Source organism: Macrotis lagotis, chromosome X (genome assembly GCF_037893015.1).
Source record: "Macrotis lagotis isolate mMagLag1 chromosome X, bilby.v1.9.chrom.fasta, whole genome shotgun sequence".
NCBI lineage: Eukaryota > Metazoa > Chordata > Mammalia > Peramelemorphia > Peramelidae > Macrotis > Macrotis lagotis.
In genome coordinates, this window is record NC_133666.1 from 648,009,143 (window position 1) to 648,021,220 (window position 12,078).

Sequence of the window (12,078 nt, forward strand, 5' to 3'; positions counted from 1 at the left end):
TAAAGCTGATAAAGGACTTTAAATGACAAATGAAGAGTGAATTTGAACCTAGAGATAGCAGGGAGCCACTAGAGGATGAGTGACATGGTCAGACCTATGTTTTAGGAATATATGATTTGAAGTACCCTGTGATCCAGTGAACCTGGTTGACCTCCTGGCTATTCCTTGAATGAGACACTCCATTATGCTGATTCCAGGCATTTTTACATACTCTTCCCCTGTGTTTAAGATGCTCTCCTTCCTCATCTCCAGCTTCTGGCTTCCTTGGCCTCTTTCTCAAGTGCCAGCTAAATCCTCTCTTCTACAAGAAGCCTTTCCTGATGATTCTTCTTAAATTTAGTGCCTTCTATTGCTTACTTCCAATTTATCCCTTATTTGAACCTAAGTGTTTGCTTGTTGTCTCCCCTTTAAATAGTGAGCTCCTTGGGAGTAGGGATTAGTTGTCCCTTTTTTGTATTCCTAATGCTTAACACATAGCAAGTGTTGAATAAATATCAATTGTCTGACTAGTAGAATATCAAACCCAGGCTTCTACTTCTCTAATTCTAAAGTATGATTTCATGACAATATTGTTCCTCTTTATCCTACAATGATTTTCATCCAAAAGCTTTCCCATGGTTTCCCATATAGCTTCCAAGACTCACTCACATGACTTTATCTTCTTACTATACAATACTCATGAACACCTTTTATTTTTTTCTGTATCCAAGAGATCTGTGCCATCTAATCCCAGACTTCTGGGTAGGAACTAAAACAAGTTCCCCTGTCACCCATTCTGATTGAGAAATTCCTTCACATATCTGACCTGAGTATTTCTTGTTGCAGCTTTAACCTATTTTCTGTTGTCCCAGTGAAGATGACAAACAGCTGATCACCCATGACTTTCTTATTCCTAGAGGATTTAGACTCCTATTCCCAAGTAAAAAAAACAAAAAACAATAAGCATGAACTCTAAGCTTAATGGATTTGTACACTGGACCTTAGAACATAGACTGTGAGAGGCAGAACAGCTACTGGAACATAGATTATGAGTCAGAGAAGTGGTTTAGTGGCTAATGTAGTAGATAGAGCACAAACCTTGAGACAGGCAGATCTGAGTTCAATTCTTACCTTAAATAATGATTAGTTGTATTGACCCTAGGGCAAATCACCTCTCATCTTTTGGGCCTCAGATTTCTCATTTGTAAAATGTTCTTTCTAGCTCTAGACACTTTATAGGAGAACCCTTAGAACACAGCATATACAGGGAGGTATATTAGAAGACAATGCCAGAAGGACAACTAGGTGGCACAGTGGATAGAGCACAGGCCCTAGAGTCAGGGGAGTTGAGTTCAAATCAGACCCCAGACACTTTAATAATTGCCTTGCTGTGTGACTTTGGCAAGTCACTTAACCCCATTGCCTTAAATAAATTTTTTTAAAAAGAAGACAATGCCAGAGCTAGGAAGGCCTTGATTTCATAGAAAGCCATGGTGGACAGACCCTTAGAAAGAAGAACCCCGACTCTCTAAGCTTAAAGAGAATTTAAAGATTACCAAGTCCAACCATTTTACAGACATAACATTTTAGAGAAAAGAGGGACTTGTCCAAGGTCCTAAGGTAAAATTACTTAATGGGCCTAGATTAGAACCCAGTTCTCTTGAATCCCAGGAAAATATGCTTTCCATCACAAAGAGGCAAAGGCCTTCTTAGATGAGGATAAATATAAGGGCAGGATTTCCTGGTGTAGGATCCCCAGTGTCTGTAGAACATCCTGTCCTTCTTCCCCTGACCAGTGCCTCTTCCTCCCTTTATCTATTCCCCTCCTCTTTCCCTACTAGTCAACCCATAAACAACTGCCTGAATCAGGGGGCCACCTGTTCCTTCCTGAAGCTTCAGCTGAAAAGATGAGGGGCTGATATGAGAGTGGGGACTGAAGAGGACCGAGGAGCTAATGTCACAGTTGGATTAATCTTGTTTGATAGGCTGTGGAGAGGATGCCTAGATTTTGACTTCTTGAAATGTCCTCCAAATTCCTGTCAATTCCTGTAATTCCATAAGAACCAGTCATTGGCTGAGAGGTGGTAAAGAGAACTGGGTTTGAGATCCCAGCCCTTGTGTGACCTTGGGCAACTTAGTTTCTCTTGGGCCTCAGTTTCCTTCCCTTAAAATCAAGGTGTTGGGCTAAATGGCCTCTCAGGTCACTCCAAGTTCTATATCAGTGATCCTAAGATGGCCCTTTGGACCCCTTGGACTGGGGGAGGGGAGACATTCCCACAATGGGGAGCCTAGAAACCCTAGTGCTTGGCAGGCCATGGAGGAAACAGGCAAATAAAAGACGGAAATACAGCATAAGCCATCTCTGCTCTCTTCCTCCTCCTTAGAGCCTGAGAAGAACCACAGATGGAGGTGGGGGTGGGGATTGGGGGGGAGGAACAGTGGAAAAGTCGGATTTTACAATTAGAAGATCTAGTCTCAAATTCAAGTTCTCTTTAGTTTCTAGGAGGTTCTGGCAAGTTACTTTCTCTCTGCACTATTTTTTTCACCTAGAAAAGTCCATGGTAGAGAACAGACTATATCAGCAGTCCTCAAACTTTTTGCTTTCAAGAACTCTTTATACTGTTAAAAATTATTGAGGACCCTCTCAAGGAACTTTTGTTTATGTGGGTCATGCATCCAGGTTGTCCTGATTCATATCTGGCCACTGGACCTAGATGACTCTGTAGGAGAAAGTGAGGCTGCTGACATAGCACAGCATCCCCCCTCACTTAAATCCAGTTCACATGCTTGTTATGCCATCACCTCCCTGATATTGTGATCTTCTTCAAAAATGAAAGACAAACATTAAATAACATGTAAATATCTTAGTATTATGAAAATAGTTTTGACCTTGCAAATGCCTCCTTAATGGTCTTGGGAACTCTCAGGAATCCCTGAACTACACTTTGAGAAGAATTGGACTAGATTATTTCTGATGATATTTTTCCCTCATTCTTGAAGACCATGACATCAGAGAGACGATATCATGACATGCATTGGAATTGGATGTGAGGGTAATGTGCAAAGTCACCAGCCTCACTTTTTTGTCAGAGCCATCTGGGTCCAGTAGCCAGATATATATAGAGAATGGCTGGAGATGGCCCTGGATACAAGGCAATCAGGGTTAAGTGCCCAAGGAGACACAGCTAGTAAGCGCCATGTGTCTGAGGCCAGATTTGAACTCTGGTCCTCCTGACTCCAAAGATGGTGCTCTATTTATTGCACTACCTAGCTGCCCCAAGGTTATTTCCAAAGATATGCCTAATGAGGAACTTAGGGAACAAGATCCTTGGGAAGAGGAGTGGGAGAAAGAAATCACTGGAAAGAGATCACAGGATTTTGTCACTAATTAGATGAAACCTGACTTAGGACTAGGAAAATGACTGGGACTTTGACAGAGATGTGGATGTTCAAGCAGTATGACCCAGACTCTTTCTCTTCCACCAGCCCCAAACAGAGATGCTGGGAGGTCTTGTATGCCTTAGCACCATCTAGGTGGACAGTAAGAAAACAAGAGTATCTTAGAAGTCTAGGTTTTTGTCCACAATTGCCTAGTGTTCCAGGGCAGGGGCTGAGCCCATAACCTCTTCTCACCATTATTACCTCCCAGGGACAACTCTCAAGCTTGACTGCTGTAATGTGAGAATCTCCATGGACCCTAGGGTTAGGATCTCTTGAGGACTTTCCTCCTCCTTGGAGCTTGAATATAGTGGATGGTGATTGCTTCCCAGGCAGAGCCTCCACAAAATTTCAGATGCCTATCTGATCTATGGGCAAGAGACCATTAAGCCCAGTGGACCGTCTTTCTCAGTTGGTCTCCTTAGCATCACTATCTATATAGATTTGGGACTAGCCCCAAACTATTGTACTTGGCAGAATCCCGGCAGGGACAGAGAGCCCCAAAGGTTAGTAGAAGTTATCCTACTTTTCCTAAGGACTCTTGGGGGTTCAGTCCCCTGAGAATTTCAGGACACTCAAATTAAGCAGTAGCTCCCAGGGGCAGCTAGATGGTGCAGTGGATAGAGCACCAGCCCTGGAGTCAGGAGTGCCTGAGTTCAAATCCAACCTCACACACTTAATTATCACCTAGCTATGTGGCCTTGGGCAAGCCACTTAACCCCATTGCCTTGCAAAAAAACTAAAAAATAAATAAAAATAAATAAATAAGTAGCTCCCAGTGGACCTGTGTTGTCCCTTGGGCCTAACTCAGCTCCTTGAATATAGCAGGTCAAGTGCTTAAAACAATTCTTCTTCTGGCCAATCAGTAAACAAGCATTCAGTAAGTGCCTAATATGTGCCAGAAACTTTTCTAAGTCCTGGGGACACAAAGAAAGGCAAAAAACAAGTCCAGCCTCAAGGATTACAATGGAAAAAACTTTTGCTTTCAATGAATATTTTATGATGACTGCATCAAGACAAAGGATTTATCATGTGCTTATGAAATTTGCCTTGAGAGGACTATTAAGAGAAGATTCAGGTCTTCTTGGGACCATGATCTGCTTGAGAAAGAAAGTTCTGGGGCAGCTAGATGGTGCAGTAATAGAGCACCAACCCTGGAGTCTGGAGTACCTGAGTTCAAATTTGACCTCAAACAGTTAATAATTACCTCTCTGTGTCGCCTTGGGCAAGCCACTTAACCCCATTTGCCTTGCAAAAAACTAAAAAAAAAAAAAAAAAAAAGGAAAGTCCTTTAAGATTCACTCTAGGTGGCCTTTTTCTGTGGAAGCCATTGGGTGAAGAGAAGCATGGCTCTTAAGTCTCCTGTGCCTGCCTTGGCTTCTGTACATCCCTTGAAATCTGTGTACTCCAAAGAGGAGGAAATATATGGCAAAAATGTTACTTTATCTGTTATCTTTAAGGTTCTAATTCATCCAGATATTGTCAATTTTGTTTATACCAATCTGAGAAAAAAAACAGGCAACCTTATGCTGTCAGTGAATTAGCAGGTCATCAGAGCAGTGTTGAATCTTGAGGAACTGTCACAGGACTGTTATACAAATTCCTTGTCTTTGGGGTGGAGGGACTCATCATTCTGGTGAGGGTTCTTTTAGAAATATGTACTGAGGAAGTAGTATGTTTGTTCCTACTAAGACTTGGGACGTTGGCATCGCAGAGTGAATACACTACAAAAACAATATGCCATCTGCTCTGCTTTGGCAGTCTCTTCTCTACTAGTACTAGTCATGTCAAAAGGTCATCAAACTGAAAAAGTCCTGGAACTTCCTCTAGTGACTGAAGAGAAAGTAGAGGGGTATAAGAAGACAAGGAAGCAGTTTTGCTGCTTAAGAAGCTGAAGGAATGGAATAACATCGAAAACCTTTATGTGGGGCAGTTAGATGGCATAGTGTGGGGCAGCATAGTGGGTAGAGCACTGGCCCTGGATTCAGGATGACCTGAGTTCAAATCCTGCCTCAGACACTTAATAACTACCTAGCAATGTGACCTGGGGCAAGTCACTTAACTCCACTGCTTATAAAAACCAAAACCCAAAAACAAACAAAAATGTATGTTTCTCAGTATATGTGAACTGGTAAGGGTAAAATTAAAATCCATTACTGTAAGCAGAGGGTTGGGGACCTTGTATCATCTATAATGAAGACAGCGGTATTATCAAGGCCTTAAAAAATATTCCTGGTGAGTAAATTGAACCTTTTGAGATTTGCTTCTGGTGGACATGTGAGGCATTTCTGTTTTTGGACTGAAAGTGCCTTCTGCAAATCTATATAGTACATGGTGCAGGTCTGCCATCTTGAAGAATCATTATTATCTTTCCATGCACAAGATGATCAATACAGCCCTTATCAGGATTTTGAACGCCCGAGATCTGGAGGGCCTCCACGCACCACCCAAACAGATACATTGACAGGTACTCTAGTAGAACCCACAGAAGAAGTTGAGAGTCAGAAAATGTACCAAACTCTATACCAAATAAGCTCAAAGTTGGTACAGGACACCATTGATAAATTAATAAGCCAAGAAATATTTATCTATGAGATCTGTGGAAAAAGGACAAATTTATGACCAAGCAAGAAATAAAGTACATTATAAATTGCAAAATGAATGATTTTGACTATATAAAATTAAAAAGCTTTTGCACTAATAAAATCAATACTGGGGGTGGCTAGGTGGTACAGTGGATAAAGCACCAGCCCTGGAGTCAGGAGTACCTGAGTTAAAATCCAACCTCAAACACTTAATAATTACCTAGCTGTGTGGCCTTGGGCAAGCCATTTAACCCCATTGTCTTGCAAAAAAAAAACTAAACTAAAATCAATACTGTCAAAATTAGACAGAAAGCAGAAAGCTGGGAAACAATCTTCACAACTAGGAGTTCTGCTAAAGGTCTCATTTCTAAAATATATGGAGAATTTCATAAATTTAGAAGGTGACAAGTCATTCCCTAATTATTAAATGGTCAAAGGATATGAATAGACAGTTTTCAAATGAAGAAATTAAAGCTATGCATAATATGAAAAATACTCCAAATCATTATTGATTTGAGAAATGCAAATTAAAATAACTATGAGGCATCACCTCACACCTATCAGATTGGCTAAGATGACAAAAAGGGGACTATAAGTGGGACATTAATGCATTGCTGGTGGAATTGTGAACTGCTCCAACCATTCTGGAGAACAATGTAGAACTATGTCCAAAGAGCAAGAAAACTTTGACACAGCAATTCCAATTCTAGACCTGTATCCAGAAGAAGTCATAAAAAATGTGAAAAGTCTCACACGTTCTAAAATATTAATAATGGCTCTTTTGGTAGTGGCAAAGAATTGGAAATTGAGAAAACCCCCATCAATTGAAGAATGGTTGAACAAGTTATGATATATGAATATTATAGAATACTATTGTTCTATAAGAAACCATGGATAGTTGGACTCTAGAGAAGCATGGAATGGATTACAGGATCTGATGCTGAGCAAAGGGAGCAGAACCAAGAGAATATTCTACATGTTAACAACATTGTGAGTTGATCAATCTTGATGGATGCAGCTCCTCTCAGCAGTTCAGAGAGTTATGACAGCCCTATTATATCATCTGTGGACAATGCTGTCCTCATACAGAGGATGAAAAATAAAACAAAGAAAAAACCCTTCAGAATTTGATGGACACTACATTCACTTTTTAAAAAATTTCTCTTATGTACTTCTTTCTTATGTACTTAATCCTAATTCCGCATGCTGAAAATGACTAATCTGTAAGCATTCTTAACAAAAATATGTATGTACAATAGTCACCTGACTGTTCATCACTGGGGGGTGGGTGGGACGAAAATTTTCTAACTTAAAAATATACATATGCATATGGGTGAATGTTGAAAAACTTCCATAACATGTATTTGGAAAAATAAAATATCAATTTTTTAAAAAGAGAGAAAAGGTGCCAGAATACAATTCTCTGCCAGGCTAAGAATCAGTGAATGAGAGACAATAAAAGAGCTGTTGCACTAAGGAACATTATAGAGGCAAAGAAAGCTGGAGATGAGAAAAAGAAGAAGCAGCTTGTAGGTAATAAGCTTGTAGAAGCAAAGAAGGTTTCAGGGCTGAGGAAAAAAGCAAAAAAAAAAGCTTATGGAAAAGAAGCTGACAGGGCAAAGAAACCTGGAGAAAAGAAGCCAGTGGCTGAAAAGAAATCAGTTGCACCCCCAATAAAAACCTGCAGCTGAGAAGAAGCCTACTGCAAAAACTTGGCATGTCAGTTAATTCATTGGACCACCACAATTTATTATGTACTGTATTGTGAATTTCTTTTTTTTTAATTATAAAGATTTTATTTATTTTGAGTTTTACAGTTTTCCCCTAATCTTACTCCCTCCCCCACCTCCCACAGAAGGCAATTTGCCAGTCTTTACATTGTCTCCATGGTATACATTGATCCAAATTGAATGTGATGAGAGAAAAAGAAACAAAGTATAAGAGATAGCAAGATCAGACAATAAGATATCAGGATTTTTTCCCCCTAAATTAACTGTAATATTCCTTGGTCTTTGTTCAAACTCCACAGTTCTTTCTCTGGATACAGATGGTATTCTCCATTGCAGACAGCCCCAAATTGTCCCTGACTGTTGCACTAATGGAATGAGCAAGTCCATCAAGGTTGATCATCGCCCCCATGTTGCTGTTAGGGTGTACAGTGTTTTTCTGGTTCTGCTCATCTTACTCAGCATCAGTTTACGCAAATCCCTTCAGGCTTCCCTGAATTCCCATCCCTCCTGGTTTCTAATAGAACAATAGTGTTCCATGACATACATATACTATAATTTGCTAAGCCATTCCCCAATTGAAGGACATTTACTTAATTTCCAATTCTTTGCCACCACAAACAGGGCTGTTATGAATATTTTTGTACAAGTGATGTTTTTACCCTTTTTCATCATTTCTTCAGGGTGTAGACCAGTAGTGGTATTGCTGGATCAAAGGGTATGCACATTTTTGTTGCCGTTTGGGCATAGTTCCAAATTGCTCTACAGAAAGGTTGGATGAGTTCACAGCTCCAACAATGTGATGGTGTCCCAGATTTCCCACAACCCTTCCAACAATGATCATTGTCCTTTCTGGTCATATTGGCCAGTCAGAGAGGTGTGAGGGGGTACCTCAGATAAACTTAAATTTGCATTTCTCTAATAAGTAATAATTTAGAGCAATTTTTCATATGATTATGGATTGCTTTGATCTCATCTGTAAATTGCCTTTGCATATCCTTTGTCCATTTGTCAATTGGGGAATGGAATTTTTTTTTTAATTTGAGTCAGTTCTCTGTAAATTTTAGAAATTAGTCCTTTGTCAGTCAGAAACATTAGTCGTAAAGATTGTTTCCCAGTTCACTACATTTCTTTTGATCTTGGTTACAGTGGTTTTGTCTGTGCAAAAGCTTTTTAATTTGTATTATGAATTTCTAAAGAATAAATATTCAAAGTGACTTTGGGGGGAAAAAAAGATTCAATCCAGGTATAATCATCTCTGCCAAACCTTCCCACATTGCTCTTTTCTTCCTCTATTTTCAGAGTAGCCCAAGGACAACCAGCATAGGAAAGGTTTGTCTCGAATCCAGATGATGGGCATCAGTGGAAGAAACCAGGGCTGTCTAGCATGGAGAAGAGAAGATTCTCAAAGAAGAAAGGGCAGTTAGCTTTGGTCTCCTTGGCCCCAGAGGACAGGACCAGTAGGGTATTTTTTTTGGGGGGGGGGGGAACCTGAGGACGACTACTACAATGGAATTGGCAAAGAAAGAATCTGTTCCACTTCACTGTCTCCTCAATCACACGCTTGTCAAACTGGAAGGGGCTAATCATGTTGAAGGATACAATATGGTGTTCAAAGAATCTGGAACCTGGAATCAAAACATCTGGTTTTGAATCCCAGATCTCCTTACTGGCTGTGTGACTTTAGGTGAGTCACCACCTCCATTTTGTAGACATACGCTGCAGCCTAGAACTCATCAGAGTGAGCACCCCAAGGTGTGACTGGGATCCTTGCTATGACATAGGCCCTGATACATGTCTCTGTGGGCACAAACCCTTCCCTTTCTGCAATGAGGGGCCTCTTTCCAAGATGGCAATCACCCTGTCGTGGGTGGAAGTCGCTCTGGCTAAACTGGGTTGGTTCCAGCTGGCACCTTGGACAGGCAGAACTTACCCTGAGAAATGGAGCTGCCACTGTGAATGGGGGGGTGCCCAGGCCTGTGCCCACCAGTCATTAACTACTTGACTGCCAGCTGAAGGAGAGTCATGCGGGGAGAATTCTTTCACATCCTTTGCTCTGGCCCTAGCTGGCTTCATCCTGACTTGATAGCCCAACAGAATGGTAAGGATCCTCACAAGTCACTGAGTCTAATCCCCTTCATTGACAAATAGAGACACTGCTCCTAAAAGATCTTCCAGCCATCTCTGGAAGGTATTGCTAAAATGATGAGGATTCTGGTATGACCTTGAAGACATGAAGAAAAGCCTCATTGCCAATAGGCTGGGTTACTAGTTGAGAAACATTTTGGTAATTCAGCAAAGAAAGTCTCCATCTGACCTCCATTCAAAAAAAAAAAATCGCTGCAAGGATTAAAATCACTTCCATTTGTTTTAATGCTTTACAATTTATCAGATACCCTCTCTATATAACCCTGGGAGCAGGGCAGTCTCATTTTACAAATAGGGAAACTGAGACTGAGGAAATCCAGACTAACTAAAGAACTGAGAAAGTGCTTCCTTTTTTTTTTGCCAAAACAATATAACACAGGGAGAAACTAAGGCTAAGAGCAAGACCTGAGTGTGGTCAAGCATCATCTTGCTTTAGGACCAGAACTAGTACTAGGTCTCCTTCCTCTCCCTTCTGAGCTCTTTCCTCTCTCCATCAGGCTGCCTCTGGGTCCTCGTTTCTGGCTTTTCTGTTTTCTTTGATGTCCCCTGCACTGAAGGAAGTAACAAGTGAGGGAACCCAGGGCTCCCCAGGGAGGGGCTGGTTGCCAGGTGGATGCTGAGGCTGAGCTGTTCAGAGGTTTGCATCACTTCTGCCTGGCACACAGAGCTTTCAGGCACAGACATGCATTGCCCACAGACTCTTGAGCCAAGCACGCTAGGCCTCCAGGCTGGCCCCAACTTCCCTCTGGAGCCTTATCTCCTCCTGTTCCTCTTCCCCAGCATACCAAGCCAGAAGGCCTTAGAACATGCTCATTGTCCTTGTCCCCTCCCAGTTTCCAGGGACCTCCCTGGCCTTTAATGTCCTTCCTTCCCTTCAAGGGCTACATTTGATTCACCTTCCCAAAGGAAGGCTTCCCAGGTGCCACCCTGCCCCAGCAGCCTCTCATTTCCTTAGCACAGTCTCCCTTACTTTGTACTTATGTGTGAACCCCAACTTGTCCTGGTATTTCCAGAGCCCAGCCCATAATACAGGACTGGAACTAGGATTTCACTGATAAAGAAAACTCTTAAATGAAGAATTGAATCAATGCAGGCCAGGACCTTTTCAGCAAGATATCTAGAGTGCAGGGGGGATGGCAAGCATGGGTGTGCAGGTGCAAAAGTTCCTAATGCATGCACCCAGAGAACCATAAAATTGTAATTGTGGAATATTTAGCAACCAAAAACAATACAGTAAGATTTAATGTTAATATGAAGTTTTCTAAGTCAGTGTGTGACTCAGGGATCTTATATACTTCTTTAGTGACCCTGTTTCTACTCGATTTGGTATCATTGGCCTAGCTAAGTAAAATGTCTTATCCAGGGTCTCATAGCCAGAGTGTATTTGAGCTAGGAATTGAACTCTGGTCTTGTGGGACAGGAGGCCAGTTTCTTTATCCTCTATTCCACCACTACCCACACCCTCATTCCCTTCCTCTTAAAATGACTTTGTAGCATTTTGTTTATACTCTGTATTTACTATGTTCATATTGTATCATCCCCCAAGAAAAATGAAGCTCTGTGAGGGCAGGGATAGTTTTGTTTTTGTCTTTGTATCTCTAGCTCTGAAGCACGGTACCCAGTATATCCTCAGCCAATTTAATGCTCTCATCATTGTGGGTATTCTCTCCAAAGGAAAAAAGTTCAGACTATTCTATAAGACTCTAGTTCAGATCTTGCACCTCAGTCAGAGGTCCACTCAGCCTAGGGTGTTGGGGGTCTGCCCATGAAACAGGTGGCAGACCTGGCTTCCCTGATGACTAATCTCAGGCTAATTTTGCCCTTTATCTGGACCTCAGTTTCCTCCTCTGTAAATTGGGAAGGGTTGAACAAAATGGTTTCTAAGATCTCTTTCAGTTTTTCCAAACTTGTATGATTCTAAATCTGGGTTGGGTCTCTAGAGAATTGGGGAGAAAGAAGTCAGTGGAGGAAGGGATCAGTGGAGGAGAAGAAGGAGGGGGGAAAAAAGAAGAGGAGGAAGAAGAGGAGAAGGAGGAGAGGAAGGAAGAAGACAGACAGTTTGGGAAGAGAAGGGAAAGGTCCTTTGTGGGGATTGCTGAATGCGTTTCAGTGGGAGTGTGGGGGTGGGGGTGGGGTGCCCACCTCTGATTTGTCTGGCTCAAGGCCTAATATTATCTCCAGGCTCTTTTATGGTGACTATC

The 12,078-nt window shown here is 41.6% G+C and overlaps 1 pseudogene; it reads left to right on the plus strand.

Moving 5' to 3' along the window:
* The first annotated feature begins 2,379 nt into the window (after nucleotides 1-2,379).
* LOC141501023 (large ribosomal subunit protein uL4-like) lies at nucleotides 2,380-11,855 on the plus strand (annotated as a pseudogene).
* Nucleotides 11,856-12,078: the final 223 nt, after the last annotated feature.